Genomic DNA, 18550 nt, shown 5'->3' on the forward strand with positions numbered 1-18550 from the left:
TTTTTTAAATTGTTCACTATTTAGTATATCAAAATAAAATTGATTTTTATATATTGACCTATATCCTGAAAACTTGATAAACAGTTGTTATTTCTAACTGTTATTTTGTAGATTTCTTAAAACTTTTTATGTATACAATCATGTCATTTGTATTTAATCACCTTTTTCTTCTTTTTCAATCTTTATACTTTTGTTTCTTTTTCTTGCCTTATTACATTGGCCAGGACCTCCAGTACAATGTTGAATAAAAGTGATGAAAGCAGATGTTCTTATGTTAGACAGAATGTGTTCAATAGTTCTTTATTAAGTGCAATGTTAGCTGTAGGTATTTTATTTTTGTCTTTGCCTGTTTTCAGATTTAAGAAATTCTCATCTTATTTTACTAAGAATTTTTAAAATCTATAAATGATTGTTTAATTTTGTCAAATGCTTTTTCTTCATTTCATTAGCTTTTTAAGATTGTGTTTAAGCATGCTATTTAGCATGCTGCCAACTACTTAGCATGCTGTAATATGTGGGGCCTTCTATGCAATTTTTGCCCAACACCACATGAAGCTGGATTAATATGATATGACTGAAATCTAGTATTTCCTGACAGCTATACTTTTGTGGGGTTAGCTTTTGTTTTTATTCAAATACTGTTCAGTATGGGAATGTTCTTGATTTTGAGCCAAATCATTCTAGAATTACATATTTAACTAGTATTAGAAATAGTTACTGCTAAGTTTCTTTCACCTACCACATTTCTTGAGATACATATAGCCAAAGCCTCAGAATTTGGCTTGGTTATATGAATAAATTTTAATAAGAAATGCAGAAGTATTACAGGCCCTCCCACTATATCAAAAGCAACGCAGGCAAGAATGATCGGAAAGGAAAGGGCACCAACTACCATGTTATCTTGGATCAACCTGACCAAATCACATGCATTAGAAAGGAAGTTAATCCTTGCCAGACTAGATTTGGCTAGGAAAAATAACTACCTTATTCCCAAGGATTGCCAGAAACTTCCTATACTATTATACTATTTCCTTAACAATTGGACTCAATTTCAAAAAGAGTTATCCACCATATCATAACTCATGACAATTTAAATAAGTGAATTTCAACTTTTTTCATCTCATGGCACACATAAACTAATTACTAAAATTCTGTGGCACACCCCCCTAAAAAAAATTTCTGATCTGACAAAAAAAAATATGTCTAATTTTAATTGATTTACCAAAAAGAATAATAATAGTAATTACCCATTCTTTTTGTGCCAAAGTGATTTTTTTAAAAAATCAGGTGCCCATACTTTTATATGAAGATTTCTGGTACCAAGAATTAATCAATCAGATGCAACATAACCAATTAGATGGAACTCTATTATTTGACCTTTATATTTATGGCTCAAGACAGGACATTCACACCAGACGGCTATTGTGTTAGCTGTTGTCATTTTTGTATTTGACAATCTAAGGGAAAATAGGTCAGTGCCCCATCTAAATAATTAAGTATTTCAGGTTGAAAATCACTGATTTAAATGATTGAAGTCAAGTCTAGTTCAGATTAAGAGTTAGGTTTTTTTCTCTCTATGGCTTCATACTTTATATGAATTTTTTATCGCCTTGTTTTCTTTACTTCCAAACTTATCTGTCAATTAAACATACCTATCTACAAAGTAACTTTTGTTGATGACTACACAGAACATGTACTCAAATTAGGCTTGCTTTTCATGGTCAACTTGGGAACATTCTTACTATACTGATACTTTCGATTCTCAAAATATTCTGAAATAAGCATTCCTTTGAAATTATCTTCAGGGTAAGTCACCCATGAAACCAGACTTAGTACTTTAGGGCTGAATTTTGTGTCTAGTGAGAAAACCCTGCCAAACCAAAGGGAGCTGGTGTCAAACAAGTCTAGGAAGTCTGGTGTATTATTACATCCTCCTGGCAAGTCCCAAGACACACTTGCATATCAAAAGCTCCCAGATCTACCCTATTCAGCATTGCCCTCAACTTTTTTAACCTTGGGAACTATTGTTTTAACAAATTTAAAGTTAAGTAACTATATAGCTAGTGGTTACTCTACTGGAGCTCTATTGATGTGGATGCTCGACCTTTGAGGATAAAAGAAATAATCCTTATCATGTAGCTTTGGGATGGCTGCACATTTTCAATCCTGTAAAATCTGATAATGCTATTAACATCTTCCTTAATTTCAGACTAACTTGTGCATGCTATAGTTTTCTGCAGTGTCCATGTGTTTGTATACACAAGGACTGTTTCCCTCACTATTTGACTTTTAAAATACCTGGGAGGTTGTGTGTATAGTAAATCTAAAAGGGCTTTGTAGTCAGAGAGACCTGGATCAGAATCCTCATTCTATCACTTTTCATCTCTAATGACACTTTGCAGGGTCAACCCCCTTTACCCACTTTCTATCTGCAAGGTTGCAGCAGGAACTGCCCATTCCTATAAAGTAGCCTTTCTCCCTGCTGCCGTTGATTTATTTAGAGAGGACAGATATCCCGAATGGGCTAACACGTCCCTTCCCTAGGAATTTGGGAAGGGAATGAGATCAGATGCTCCATGTGGCTGAATCTATACCATTCATATTGAGCAGCACTGGTGTCCTAGTTTTCAGCATGTGAACCACATAATTCAAGGGAGCCAGGGTGCAAGAGAAAGAAGAATTAAATAGACAGGCAGAATGGGGCACAAATAAGAGATGGAACAAGGACAGTGAGGATGACTTAACCACTCTCTGGCTGACATTACAGTGTTCACCAATATCTGATTCTCTTCTGCTTTTCTGACATATGGAAAGATTGCATTTCCCAGCTCCCAGCATTTAAGCAGGGCCATCAAGCCAGAAGTAGCATGTGTCACCTCCTGGCCTAAGGCAGTAGAAGTCCCTGTGAGATTCTGCAGGGGCACATTTAGAAGCTTAGTGCGGAATGACAGGTGGGACAAGAGCAAAGCAGCCTGGGTCTCTGAGTTACCCTGTGGAGAACAACTGCCCTGGAGAGCCCCCAGACCTGCAGCCTGGGGGGAGTTCATTGTCATAAGCCACTGAGGTTTTGAGATTGTTATGACAGCATCATGTGGCTTAGTCTGACTAATATTCTCTCTGAGCCATAGTTTCCTCAACTATCAAGTGGGGGTAAGACTGTTCTATTAAGGCTGTTGTCACAAATGCATGGAGACATGTCTATAAGATGCCTCCATAGTACTGTCCCAGAGAAGGCTCATTAAAGAAGCATAATTTCTTTACTCTTAAGCAGCTAAGGTCTCTAGGTCTATGTTCTTGTACAGTCTAGACCTGCAGGCACTGTAGTCAGAGGGATGCAATCAGTGCAAATCCCATGTCTTCCGAATACACTGAATCAACCTGTGTATTTGAAACCAATCTCAAGAGGCTGCAGAGGCTGGATTGTCCATATTGGGGGATGAGTGTGGGTGCAGGCCTGAGACAGCTTGTTCTACCATGGGCGGCTGCAGACCGCATGCCATGCTCACACCCATTGGGGCAGCCTGCAGACCGCATGCCATGCTCACACCCCATTGGGGCAGCGGCCAGGCCTTCGTGGGATGCTCTCTGCTTTCTTCTTGCTGCTGCAGATAGGCAGAGACTCACAGAGCCAGCCTTCCAAAGACGGAATGGGCTCTGCCAGCGGGGGCTCTGCTGGCAGCATCAGGCAGGCACTGGGCATCCTTCCCCCCTCAGCACACATATATACCAGGAGGACCTGTGTCTGCATTTCTGCCTAACTTCACATCTGTGGGAAATTTTAAACATTCGTGTGTGTGTGCGTGTGTGTGTGTGTGTGTGTGTGTGTGCACGTGTAAGAAAATTCACTTTGGGGATGCAGCAAAGAGAGTCCATTGACATCCTTTTCTAAAGTTCTGCCTGGTCCTTCCTGCCTTTGGTGCTCACTGTTGCAAAGATCTACTGTCATGGTGACAGCCTCGCTCCCCCAGGCCCAGCGTGTCTGACCAGTGCAACAGACACATTTACGAGGTGCAAGTTTGAAAATGAGATCTGCTTGAGTTAAAACCTGTGGAAACAACCTCGTTATTCTCTAGTCATCGGTAGTGGATGAGTTCAGAGAGCAGTTCCTGGTGGCTAAGAGGCGGATCTTTCTTTCTGAAGTGGCTATAGGCTGGTGGTTCAGTCAGGAGCTATCGCACCTGTGTACACGAGGTGGCACACCTTCTTATACAGGCGATGACTGCTTTCAGCCTTCACTCAGGTGGAAAGCGAGGGCTGCGCGAGGACTGGCCAACCTTCAGAGGAAGAGAAGTATCAGTGGCTGGAGAGGAGGTGCTCTGTCCTGGGGAGGCTCCGGGCTCCACCCAAGCAGATGTGCTGGCTGCAGGCTGGCGCCCCTCACATGCACTGGCCACTCCCACAGGACAGGCAGAAATGGATCAAGAGAATAAGAATTGATGAGTCCTCACCTTTGGTCATTCCTTGTCTGACCTCCCTGTCGTTGGTTCTTTCACTGAGTGGGGAGGAGGTGGGATCTTCTGGGATATTTTTTTTCAAATCCTGATTCCCAAAGCTCAGAGTCTGAGACCAGAAATGTGTGTGTGCATAAGCCTTCTTCAAAGGAAGCCTGGCCCTTGAAGGCTGTGTCTCGAAGACTGAACCGAAACCAAACTGAAAAGAGAATTTGTGTATCTGTTTGTGGTTGAGAAGGTCAGAGACTCTGTTTCCTTCCTCTGGCGCTTGAAAAGGGCGTCCTGCACCTCTCTCAAGGAGCGTTTCATTTGTGGGCCAGATGCAGTTGCTTGTGTTAAGGGCAGCCTATAAAACTGAGTGGCTGCTTATTTCGTTTCCAGCACATCGAAATTCTTCTTCTACAGTGCAGTTATTCACAACGTTAATTTTCTTATTTGTTTTCTTTTTAATCTCAAGGGGGTTTTAACGAGGTTAGCTCTCAGTTATTCAGGTTATTGAGTTTGTTTGCTGGCAGCAGAGTTGGGCCTGGAGTAGAGAGTAGCTGGAGGCAGGGGATAAGGAAGGTGCTGGGACAGAGGAAAGGGCTTGTCTGGACCAGCGACTCAGGAAAAGAAGAGGAAAGATAAAGGGCCATGGACCAGGTGCCAGGGCTGCTGGACAGATTTGGTATAAAATTCCAAGAGCAAGAAAATAAAGGACCACTCCGTGGCTGCAGTCTAGAGTAGCCTTCGTACAACTGAGATGTAAGGCAATCTGCATAGGTCATTAGAAATTTCCTGGTAGCCATATTTTAAAAAGTAAAAAAAAAAAAAGAATAATATTACTATTTTAATATTTTTATGTAACTCAATATGTCCAAAATATCATCCTTTAAAGTTAATATTTTACTTACTTTGTTTTTATACTAAATCTCCCAAATCCAGTGTATACTTTCTTTTGCACTCAGGACAGACTAGCCACACTGGGAGTGTTTAAGAGTCGCACGTGGCTGGTGGCTACCTCGATGGTCAACAAAAGTAGAGAGGATTAGAAGGATGTAAGGACAGATAAATGGAAAAGGATCCTTTGTTCAGAGAATTTGATAAACTCTTGTTGTGTTTTAGATCATTGTGGGATGCCCAAGAGATGGCCAGTAGAAAATTAAAGATGATTGGCATGGGGGTGGATAAGATTGACTGGCCGGGTAGGTTTGAGGTAATAAACATGATGTTACTGTTTTCTGAAATAATTGTGTGAATGCCCATAGATGGCTTTTATTATGATTCAGCCCATTGCTGGATGCTCCCACAAGAATAAAGGCTAAGCCTGTGGTGATCAAGCTTCCCTTCCCCTGAAGCTTTTGAATCTCAAAGTATTTGGAGAAATAACTACCTGTCTGCCAACCTCCAAGTCATTCCCCAGTGCACATCAGCAATAAGGTACCAGTGCTTGGTGCATAAATCATCTGACACTCCAGCTGTTGTTCCTGACCACCTTGTTGCCAATGATTGTCACCATTTCCAAGTCTTCTGGAAGGAATCTCCATTGTGTTACTTTTCTGTCTCACAAACATTATTTTAATTTCTAAATGACATGCCCACACATACATACATGCATACATGCAAGAAATCTATAACAGTTCCCTAATACTATTTTCAAAATAGGTATATTTTTCTATTATAAAATCTGTGTTAAGATATACCTGATAAAATATCAAAAAGTGCAGATGTGTAAAACCAGAGAATAAATATATTCTCAACTACTCTCAGCTATTTTCTATGTTGTTGTTGTTTTTTTGTAAAATAAGCATACATCATACCATATCATATTCTATCTGCTTTTTTTTTCTTAAGTGCCTATTGTGGACACATACCTCCACCTCATTATTTTTTGGCTGCATAGTACTTTGTTTTATGGGTATTCCATTATTTATTTAACTAATATCTCATCGATGGAGATCTATGTAGTTCCTGGTTTCTTTTTTGCTATTATAAATAATACTACACTGGCTGTCCTGTGTACATCTTTGTACAATTTTCAGTTTTATTCCTTAGGAATGCATTTTTAAAGTTAATTGTATCGTTATTAGTATCAACATTTTAAAAGTCCCCAATTAACATTGCCTAATTGCTCCATGAGGCTAATACTTATGTATAATCCTTACAACTGCTTCTGGCAAGTTCCATTTCCAAAACCACGCTAATACTGGTTCCTGTTATTTTCATTCTTCTCAACCTTGTCAATCTGGTAGGAAAAGAATATCTCATTACATTTTACACTTTCACCTTTTTGATTGCTAGTGAAGTGGAGCAGCTTTTAAACATCGGTGGAACACTCTCTTGTATTCTGTGAATTACCTGTGCCTATTATTTTCCCCATTTCTCTACTGGGTTTTTGTCTTTGCCTTAATAACTTACTGATACTAACATTTTGTCATCAATATACCCTGCAGGTATTCTCCCAATTGATTACTTTTGACTTTGTTTGTGATGCCTTTGCTTATTATTTCCATTGTAGGAAAAACCAAGTTAAAGTACTTATACGGAGAAGTTGGAGTTGGGAATTGAAGGAAGGTGTGACAATGGAAAGAAATAATTCAGTGCTTTTCCTTAGTGACAAAACTGGCCTAAGGGCACTATATAGGAGCAACGGAAATCTCTTAATTACCTGTACACTTGTGTTATCTCATTTTGTTAAAAACAAAGTATGAGTTTGTACAATATTTTATTTTAGTAAATAAACTGAATATCTAAACTCTAATAAGATAGAAAAATAAACAAGCTATTTTACTTTATAGAATTAACTAGAGGCCCAGTGCACGAATTCGTGTATGGGTGGGATCGGCCTGCAGGGATTGGGCCCCAGTTCGTGCCCCAGGCTCGCAGCCCCACAGTCCCACCCGGCACCCCACCATGGCCTGGCGCCACCACCTCACCTGCTCCAACATCCAGTCTGTGGGCGATCGGTTGGGGCTGGGCCCCCAGCCCGGCTCCCTCAGCACCCCGCCCCCCACTGCCATGCTGGTTGCCATCTGTGGGGCAATCAGCGGGATGATCGGGCCCCTTCTCGCACCCACCTTGGCCTGGCACCGCCTGCTCACCTGCTCCACCATCGGTTTCACTCTCATTGGTGCCCATTGGGGCCCATTGGGGCCAGCAGCACATCCACTGCCCCCCGCCATGTTTCATGCCGCCCCCTATTGGTCAGTGCATGTCATAGTGAGCGATCAAACTCCAGGTCTAACTCCTAGTCCAACAATTTGCATATTAGGCTTTTATTATATAGGTTCTGATTTTTCTTCAGAGAAATGACATTTTGGATACAGAAAAGGAAGCAATCTTGAATTTTGCTAACTTCAGAATTAACAAAAATAGTCATTTGAAAATACTTTTTCAGTTTCAACAAGTTTCTCCAACATCAGCATTTTTTTTTCTGTCACAAATGCAGATACTAGACAGGTTAAGCATAGCATTTATTCAAAAAATATGTTCAAGCACCCACTCTGTGCTAAGTGCTTCTGAGAAAAAAATACTTTCTTGCCAGTGGCAGTGGGCAAGAGCAAGAAATGGGAGCTACTCTAAATGTTCCTGGGTCCCCAAAATATAGAAAAACAGATGAGCACGTCCCTGTGCCAGGGCGGTGGAGACTCATGGGGCATGAGGATATTGACGCCCAGGCAGTGAGGTGCTCTGCGTGGATCAGGTGTTACAGTGTGGTGATGGATTCTACCTGGGAGGATCCTGGACATTTCTGAAGAGGCAATTCTCAAGTCAAGTCTGGAGAGAAAGTATGTAAGTAAACTATTCAGAACCTAAGAAAGCAGATTTCAAATAGCACAGAGGAAAGATAGATGTGATTCCATCTTTCAGATCAGAAATTCTAAAAGTACCTACCATATTCAAGATGCTCTGCTAGGGGGTAGTTTGAGATATAAAAATATAAATAACGCGAACTCTCAGTGCACAAACCATCTGATGATGAGGAGTGTGGGAACTGGTATGCTGGTGTCCATAGATCCAATATGGGCCAACCTTTGATGTGACTCCCTTTAAAATTAAGATGCACTTTTAAGCTATAATAATAGCTTATGTATACGGCCCTTTTAACTTTCCAAACTCTGTTCTAAGCACCTTATAAGAACTCCCTTTTGCAGATAAGGAACTGAGGCAGAGAGAGTTTAAGCCACTTACCCAAGGCCTTTCAGAGCAAAAATTTGAACCTGAGCTGGGATGTGAACCCAGCCATTTATGTCTCATCATCTGTGTTCATGATCGATGTTATCCAAGCAAACACATTTATTGAGCATTTACTATGTTGTCAGTCTGTGCTAAGTACCTATATGTAGCATCTCAACTGCTGTAGCCTGTGAGCCTATGAGGTTGATAATATAATTAGCCCCCTTTAACAGATGAGGAAACTTAGCATGAAAGAGTTTAGTTGCTTGCATGAGGGTCACAAAATAGAAAGTGCAGAGCCTGGATTTGAACCCAGGGAGAATGACCCTGGAGAGAGCCGGCACGCACAGGCACTCCTGCAGAAGGAAGGAGGCGACGGTCCCATGGCGTTTGGAGCTGGGTTACCACGTCTGCTGCCATTGCTCTCTTTGGAGAGATGGTCTGCAAACATTCGAGGAAATGCTCAGGAGCTAGAGATGACAGGCTTTGCTAAAAGGAAACGGGGGTGGGGACGGGGGTATGTAAATGTCTTCATTATCCAGGGAACTGGGAAGCAGAGAGATGGACTTCATTCTCTATGGCTTCAGAGGTGAAAATTATAAAGGAATTTTCCAATAGTTAACTCATAAATGGGATGGACTTGTGAGCTCCTGCTACCAGATAATTTTGAGAAAAGGCGGAAAAGTTGTCAGGAAGTTTATAGAGGGGAATTCTGTGTCCGATGCAGAGTCTGAGTTGCTACTAAGGTCACTTTCTTGTATTAGGTTTTTATTGAATCTTAATCGTCCTCAAACATACTCAGTGTCTTTTGAGAAAATTAATACATGACCGAATCAAGACGGGAAATTCATTAAGAAGCTGCTTATCCAGCATTCTATTAACTAACATTTGCATGTTTTACCAATTCTTTGGAGCACGGGGTTCATAATAATGTTCCTAAGGAAATGAACGTGCCTTTAGAATTTTCAGAGACACATTGGATTGTGTTCCTTGTAATTTACTGTTCAGAGCGTTTTGTAGCATTCTAACTCATTTGAAAAGTTGTGCTCCAAGAATGATAGCTACTATCTGATTATGCAGGATAACCCACCCCCTCACCATGACGAACAGCAAGCCTTCTGGAACAGTCTTCGAATGAGAACACTGAGCTGGGCAGTGCACGAAGCAGCTTCCCAGTGGGAATCCAGGCACAGCGATCCCTGTGCATTTCCACGCTGGCCGAGCCCTGGCCCCAGAGATCATTACTGACATGCTGGCTGTTTGGTTTATTTGGCTATTTCAGGAATAGGAGCTTTGCTGCTTGGAAGTTGGACTGCCTGAAGCATCCAAAAACACCTAGTGCTTGCAAGGAGTACACTCTCCAAAGCAAAAAGCAGATTCTTACTCAGGACTGTCTGGGGGCCTGGACATGAATGCCAAGAGAGGTGATTACAGCCGCAAAGGTAATCCCCACCAACCCCCGCCAGATACCCCAGATGGAATCCTTCCATGGTAGCTCACTCCGCTCATTTAGGGAGCTGCTAACACCGCTGGCAGCATGTGAGGCAGCGTGCCCACAGCCAGCACTACATATTTCAAATCCCTATTCATTACCAGTCTCTCTTGTCTGGTTTATCTAATCACTGACTATTAACTTTGAGGATTCACCTTGTTAGGCTGGCTGCTCCTACAGCTCTCTGTGTCACCCAGGTCCTGGCATTGGCCTGGCAAAATCCCTGTGTCCCAGAGGGAAAGTAAGCTGTCCTGGTAAGAGGAGCCCTACTGCCTGGATGGGCCCAGAGTGAGCTTGTTGCCAGGTCCTCTGGCACCCCTGGCCTTTCCTCCACTTCTGTCCTGTCACTGACGTGTCGCTGGCCCTGTTCTCTCTCAGAGGTCTCCTGCCCCTTTGCCTATGTGGGCAGCAGCTGTGTGGATGAGGAATGTGGAATGCACAATTGTGCAAGTCGTCTGCACATACAGCCGTGCACCAGGGAGCGTGCAGTGGACCAGAGACCAGGAACCTAGATTCTGGTCCCAGGCCTGGCTTTCTGAGTGGTCCCAAGACTGCAAGGCTTGCATCCTCAGCTGCAACCTGGGAGTAATAGCCACTCCCTGGCTGCAATATGGAGAAAGTGAGGGTGAAAGGGAATAATGTGTATGAAAGGGCTTCAGAACTGAGAAACATGCCACAATGTAAAATGGGAGATGTGCAGCCTTAAAAGGAAGGGAATTCTGACATATGCTACAACACGAATGAACCGTGACATTATGCTAATGAAATAAGACAGTCACAAAAGTAATAGTTCCCTATGGCTACCAGTTCAGGCGATGAATAAGAAAATAAATGCCTTGATGAGTAGAAAAGTATTCCAGAGGAATATTTCAGTTTTTCAGAATTCTCTCACAAAAGCTTCCCGTAGGTTTCAGAGGTCCCAGGTAATACAATATGGAAAAGAAGTAATGCATGCCCTAAGCTAAAAATATAATTTAAAAACCTTGCAGTCGGAGGGTGGCAGACTGGCTGACTGCCCAGGGTCTGCTCAGGAGATGAGCACCAGGCATGGCAGGTGTGAGACTGCAGGCAACACTGGGCACTGGCTGCTGTGTCCAGGCCACTGTGGCCAGCGAGCCACCTGGTCTTCACCCTCCTGCTCTGGCTGTGGATCTTGGATCCTGGTGCCTACTGATCTGACAGGTGGGCGGTGAGCTCAGTTTTCACCTGTGCATTATTTACCAGGGTCTTTGGCGACTGGTGCATGCCCTCCTGTCCCCGGAGGTCTGCAGTCTCCTGGTCCCAGGGCCACCTACACCAACAGCATGATCAGCCTACACGATGCTGAGGTCTCACTGCAACTGAGAGCTTCAACGCCACCATGTGTGGCATCCTGATTGAGTACCAACAGTTCCCAGAGGAAATTCAGAAGTATGAACACAGCCTCAGCTTTGACATCCATGGCTTCCATGGGACATTCAGAAAGAGCCTCTGATAAAGATTGGCACCTTCCACTGTGTGCAGCTGGGGATGGCCCGCAGGGGCCTCCAGCCCATGCCAGAGGAGGCGCTCTACCTATACGGGACATCTAGCCCATCCCACTGTATCAGATAAGACGCTTCTGGCAAGAGTCCCTCCAGCAAGCAGGTCATGGGCATCCTGCTCCCGGAGGTGGCCCTGCTGTCCTGTGTGATGGACCACTTCCTGGGTGTCTATAAGGTTGTGACAGGCGTCATTCCAAACATACATGTGAAGGGCCTCATGTGCCAGTGGATGGAGCGGGCCATGGAGAAGTACATCCTGAGACGGAGCGAGACATTTGCTTCCTGAGCCACCTGGAGGCCCATGGGAAACAGCTCCTCATCACCAACGTCCTTCTAGCTCCATAGACAAGGGGATTCGCACGTGGTGGGTCCCGACTGGCGCCAGCTTTTTGCAGTAGTCATCGTCCAGGAATACAAGCCCAGCTTTTTCACTGACCCGGAAAGCCTTTCAGAAAACTCCAAGAAGGGCTTGGGTCAGTGAGACCACATCACCACCTGGTAAGGCAAGATCTACTGACAGGGAAACCTGCTTCCTTCCCGCACCTGACAGAATGGCTCGGCCCAGCGTGCTCTGTTTCGGGGACACCTCTCAGGGACCTGGAGGATCTCAGGCTTCGGAAGGGCTGCCACGTGGTACCTCATCCCCCAGCTGGAGCTGGCACCCACATCCTCAACATGTGCTCAGTGACGTGGCAGCAGGTGCTCCCGGGGCTGCTGAGGTGAGTGCAGGTGGATCTGCAGGTGCGGGGTGTAGATCTGCAGGTGCTGGCTGCTTGGGAGAAAAAGCAGGGGCTGATAGGGGTGTATTACCAAGACCCTATTCAAGGCTCAATTTGAGAGCATCTTCCACACCTTCCACAGCCCCCCTACTTCTCAGGGTGCCTCATGCACTTCTCAGATCTCTACATGGCTTCTCTCTCAGCAGACCTCAGCTCTCATTTCACAGAGAACCACAAACCACAACACACCAGACCCCCTCTTCTCCCTTCAGTTACCAGTTCACCTGCACATGAACCTTTCCTTGCGTCTCCAGGGACTCTGTTGAAATGGCTTTTTCCAAGGCCCACCAGGTCAGCCATGGCTTTGCTCTTGAACCCAATGGCACTTCTCTGCATTCATGTCTGCAGTCACAGCTTGTACTTTCCTACTTCCTCAGCCTCTCTTCCCTCAGTTCCTAAAGCATTGCAGCCTCATGGTTTTCCTCCTCATTCTCAGACAGTGGATTCTCAGACTCCAGTCCATGAGCCCAGCCTTTTGAGTATCTCTTCCTCAGGGCGGCTGTCTCACCTTCCTTCTCTTCTCTCTCTGCCTATTGTTTTTAACCCCTAGGTATCTTTGGAATCCATTGACTTTCTCCTGCCACCTCACACCATCACTGGCCCCTGGGTGGCTCCCACTGCTCCAGCCACAGTCCTCTGGGTCAGGGGTGGGACCTGCCTGTCGCACACTGCCCTGGGTACTTGAAGAGTCCTTGTTTACAAAGATCCTTTAAGGCAGCGGTTCTCAACCTGTGGGTCACGACCCCTTTAGGGGTGGAACCACCCTTTCTTTCACAGGGGTCACCTAAGACCATTGGAAAACACATATATAATTACATATTGTTTTGTGATTAACCACTGTGCTTTAATTATGTTCAATTTGTAATAATGAAATTGGGGGTCACCACAACATGAGGAACTGTATTAAAGGGTTGCAGCATTAGGAAGGTTGAGAACCACTGCTTTAAGGTAAACCAACAAGGGATGGAGAAGCACCCTGAGACTAGCAACAGTGGGGAGCCTTGGATGCCTGGAGCTGAAGGGGGCAGTTACTATATAGCCTAGAGAGGGAGCCAGGGCTTGGAGACAGGACACTAGGCAGGAGCTGTGGCTACGGCAGGGAACACAGCCACCGGCAGTCTGAGGCCATGGTAGGGAGGCAGTTGGGGAGCAGATAACCTGATTTCTCTCTTCTCTGGCCTTCCATCTCCCACTCCTGTCCACTACGGGCTAAATCCACCCAGAAACCAGAGAACAGAGCAGCCTGTTGATAGAGTCCTGGGGCACGGAAGGGCAGCAAGTGGGTGTGGAGGGGCAAATGGGAAATAGCCAGCCTATACTTCCTCATTAAATTTCCACCTGCAGCTTAAGTGACTTTTCTGCAGCACGAATCTGAGTTTGATCCCTTCACTTAAAAGTATTCCAAGTCTCTACATTGCCCCAGGATGATTGCATCGCTTGCCACCATTCAGAGGAAAAACTAAGATGGCGGCATAGGTAAACACCGGGAAATTGTCGCCTCACACAACAATTGAAAATTACCGCAAAGGACTGAGCAAACATCATCCAGAACAACAGGAAGGCTGGCTGAGTGTAAATTCTACAACTAGAAGGAAAGAAAAGCACGCTGAGAGCCAGAGGCGCTGCGGAGGTGAAGTGCAGAGGTACGGCGGCTCGCGCGCGCGAGGAAAGGGGGTGGCGCCTGAGGACGCGGCTGTCTTTTTGAATCACAAGCTCCCCACTGCTCTGAACTCTGGTTCCGGGAAGTCTCTGGGGACCCAGGACTCATACGGGGAGAGGCTGGTCTGTCCGGCAGCGGGCGAACTTGAGGGCGGCTTTCCCTCAGAGGTGCTTGCAGCCGTTACCGGGACACTGAGACTCGCGACTCCGGGCGGAGAATTGCCATAGCTGCTTTTTCTGCCCTTTGACTCCCTGAGACCCCGCCCCACCCAGGCTGCCGCAGAGGCTTTTGCATGTGAATGTACCTAACTGCAGCTGAACCAGGCAGACCCGGAACTTCCAAGAGAAGGCCCAAGGCCCCGCAGCGGCTTGCATTGCTTCACAGCTGAGCCTCTTCGTGGCTCCTGCTGTGTGGTCTCAGGCAGAGGCTGAATTAGCACCTCCTTAGATCCAGGAGCCACTGTACCCAGTGGTCAGAGGGGGACCATCCATACTGCAACTCCTCAGATCCATAAGGGACACACTCAGGGAGCAGACTCAGTGAGCACCAAAGCCCCACTGAAGCAAGTCTTGCCCCAGAAGGGTGTCTTCAGCACAGAAGTTCTCCCACTTTAGACACAGCTGATTCTCACAGCCAATTGGCCTGGAGGTCAATTCCTCCCAGTGATCCTACAACAACCAAGGCACCAAGAGTGCACCAAGAGTGTCCACCCCAGGTAACTGGGGAGGCTGAGCTACTGGGCCCTACAGGACACCTGGCGCGCAGGGCCACTCTATCAACACAGGGAAGCTGCCAAAATGCGGAGACAAAGAAACAGGTCACAAATGGCAGAAATGGAGGAAAGCAAACGATTGGATATAGAGTTCAAAGCCAAGTTTATAAGGTTTTTCAAGAATTTTATGGAAACCGCCGATAAATTTAATGAGTCCCTCAATAAGTATAGTGAGACCATGGAGGACATGAAAAAGGACCAACTAGAAATTAAGCATACACTGACTGAAATAAAGAATAATTTACAGAGATCCAGCAGTAGACAAGAGGATCCCAAGAATCAAGTCAAAGATTTGAAATACAAAGAAACAAAAAATACCCAACCGAAAAAGAAAAAAGAAAAGAGATTCCAAAAATATGAAGATAGTGTAAGGAACCTCTGGGACAACTTCAAGCGTACCAACATCAGAATTATAGGGGTACCAGAAGGAGAGAGAGGGCAAGATATTGAAAACCTTTTTGAAGAAATAATGACAGAAAACTTTCCCTACCTGGTGAAAGAAATGGACTTACAAGTCCAGGAAGCGCAGAGAACCCCAAACAAAAGGAATCCAAGGAGGACCACACCAAGACACATCATAATTAAAATGCCAAGAGCAAAAGATAAAGAGAGAATCTTAAAAGCAGCAAGAGAAAAAGACAGTCAGTTACCTACAAGGGAGTACCCATACGACTGTCAGCTGATTTCTCAACAGAAACCATGCAGGCCAGAAGAGACTGGCAAGAAATATTCAAAGTGATGAATAGCAAGAACCTGCAACCAAGATTACTTTATCCAGCAAAGCTATCATTCAGAATAGAAGGTCAGATAAAGAGCTTCACGGATAAGAAAAAGCTAAAGGAGTTCATCACCACCAAACCAGCATTATCTGAAATGCTGAAAGGTATTCTTTAAGAAGAGGAAGAAGAAAAAGGAACTCTTACCATTTGCCACAGCATGGATGGAACTGGAGAACGGATAAATACCACATGATCTCACTCATTTGTGGAATATAATGAACAACATAAGCTGATGAACAAGGACTGATCCAGAGACGGAGAGGCATTGATTGGACTGTCGGGACTTGGAGGGAAGTTAGGGGAGGGTGGGGGTAAGGGGGAAAAGATCAACCAAAGGACTTATATGCAAGCATATAGGCCTAATCAATGGACATGGACAGCAGGGGGGTGAGGGCATGAGCGGGGGGGGAGGGGGGGTAGAGGGTAACGTGGGGACAAGGACACATATGTAATATCTTAATCAATAAAAAATATATTTAAAAAAAAAAAAGTATTCCAAGTCTCTACATTGCCCCAGGATGATTGCATCGCTTGCCACCATTCAGACAAGCCGTGACTGCCTAAATCCCCAGGCATGCACCCACCAACCACCCTACCCCTTACCCTCACTACTCTTCCTCTCTCCCGCCATTCTGAATCAATGGGCAATGCCCTCTCCCATCTGTGCACCCGTTTCCCTGACAACTTCTTCCAAAGGTCAGTTCTTACTTCAGTTGTGGCCTCCTCCAGGCAGCCTTCTCTAACCAGCCTGGATGGGACTCCTGTAACTCATTTCTCTCCCCCCTCCCTCTCCTCACTCTTACTATAGCATACTGTACCCATGCATCGAACACTATTGTTTTTGCCTATTTCCTCTCCATTTATCCCCCAAACTGGAACCATATTGAAAGCAAAGACTGATGACCCCACCACCTAGCACAGTGCTTGACATGCAAACACTCGATACGTATTTGCTGGGTAAATAAACGAATTCTCACAAAAATCCTGTGACATTGATATTCTTACCTCATTTTTTTTAAAGCACATGTTTTTATTAAAAACTAGAGGCCTGGTGCACAAAATTTGTGCACAGGGTGGCGGGGGGGGGGGAGGATCCCCTCAGTCCAGCCTGCTCACTCTCTAATCCGGGACCCCTCAGATATCCATCTCACAATCCAGACCGCTGGCTCCTAACTGCTTACCTGCCTGCCTGCCTGATCGTCCCTAACTGACCCCCTGCCAGCTTGATCACCCCTAACCGCCTCTGCCTGCTGGCCTGATTGCCCCCCTGCTGGTCTGGCCACCCCTAGCTGTCCCCCTGCTGGCCTGGTCGCCCCCAACTTCCCCCCCTGCTGGCCTGGTCCTCCCCAACTGCCACCCCCCTGCTGGCCTGGTCGCCCCTCACTGCCCCTCCTGCTATCCTGGTTGCCCCCAACTGCCCCTGCTGCCGGCCTGGTTGCCCCACGCAGCCTGCTGCTCAGTCATTTGGTCATCCCTCACTAAGCCCCCTGCTAGCCTGGTCGCCCCACGCAGCCTGCTGTTTGGTTGTCCGTCCAGCTGTTTCGGTTGTGATGGCCCCTGGCTTTTTATATATTAGAATTGTTTTAGAATGAGAGGAAAGGAAAGAGAGATAGAAACATCAATGAAAGATAAACATCAACAGACTAGCTCCTGCACACCCTCTACTGGGGATCAACCCCACAACCCAGGCATGTGCCCTGACCAGGAATTGAACCAGTGACTTCTTGGTTCATGGGTCGACACTCAACCACAGAGCCACATGGGCCAGGCTTATCTCATTTTTTTTTATAACTGAGAACACTGGGTTCTGAAGATGTTTAATGATAAGTCACAAAGTAGGCTCAAGATGACGCCCATATTAAAAAACCTGTGTTTTTTTATGATGGGTACCCATTCTACCTCCCTGGGTTGCCTGCCAAGGATACCCCCATGCTGCCAGAAAAGGGTGTTGTATCTCCACGCTGGCCAATGAGCTAGCCCAGCAAGCTTGGCCAGCCCTGCAGTGCTTCTCAGATCAACCTACCTGTGCAAAACTCCGACTCCCCTTGCAGCTGACGCCCATGCTCCTGATTTATTTTCTCAAAGCATCTGAGACTGAAGTTCCCAATGGTAAGACAGGAGTGGGAACACTGAGAAGCAAAAGACTACCGCCTGTTTTTTGTGAGGAGTTATTGGATTCCCGCTCTTCCCTGTTTTCCTCCTTCTTCCCGTTGAATAGAGAGTGTTTAACAGAGCATTGGCAGGCTTTCATCTGCAGGAATAAACAGCTAGCAAGGCTGGCTCTCAAAACACTGGTAGGGTGTCAACATGGGAGCCTCAGAGAAATTCTTCCTGAAGAGCACTTAAGTCAATAATACTGGGGAGAATGCTGAGGGTGCAGAGCGAGCAGAAGTGCATGTGCCTTTCTGAGAATAATGAGAGCCACGGCGTGCCCTGCACTTTCTGCGCGCCAAATCGGGGGCTCCAAGTGTTACAGAAACGCACAAAAGCCTCCTGCACTCCCATTACAAGGAAAAGGGTCATTACATCCATTTTGTAAATGGGGTGCAGAGAGGCAGAAGTGCTGTGCCCCAGATCGTAGCACAAGGAGACAGCGAAGCGAGGCAGAGTCCCGCCTCCCATGCTCTCCTACCTGGGAGGGTCTTCCTAGCCCACACAGAGGGGGCGGGGACGGGGCACCTGGTTATAGGACTTGATTCCAAGCACCCCACTTTCCCAAGTAAACTCACAGATGTAAAAGCCTCCAAAAAGGGGCAGCAGAAAGGTGCACGTCCTTTTGGTGTGAGGGGAAGTAGAAAATAGATCACAAAAGACATCCATGTACACAGCAGCCAGAGCCTGGGGCTCGGTCAGCTGAGCAGCGACAGCTTCGGATGCTTGAGCCCCTCGGAGAGACTTCTTTGGCTTGAATCTTGCTTTGGGGATTTGCAAGGACTTTA

The 18550-nt window shown here is 45.7% G+C and overlaps 1 pseudogene; it reads left to right on the plus strand.

Annotated features, from left to right (window-relative positions):
- The first annotated feature begins 11132 nt into the window (after positions 1 to 11132).
- On the plus strand, positions 11133 to 12344 carry LOC118675577 (annotated as a pseudogene).
- The last annotated feature ends 6206 nt before the right edge of the window (positions 12345 to 18550 follow it).

Source organism: Myotis myotis, unplaced genomic scaffold (assembly GCF_014108235.1).
Source record: "Myotis myotis isolate mMyoMyo1 unplaced genomic scaffold, mMyoMyo1.p scaffold_m19_p_2, whole genome shotgun sequence".
NCBI lineage: Eukaryota > Metazoa > Chordata > Mammalia > Chiroptera > Vespertilionidae > Myotis > Myotis myotis.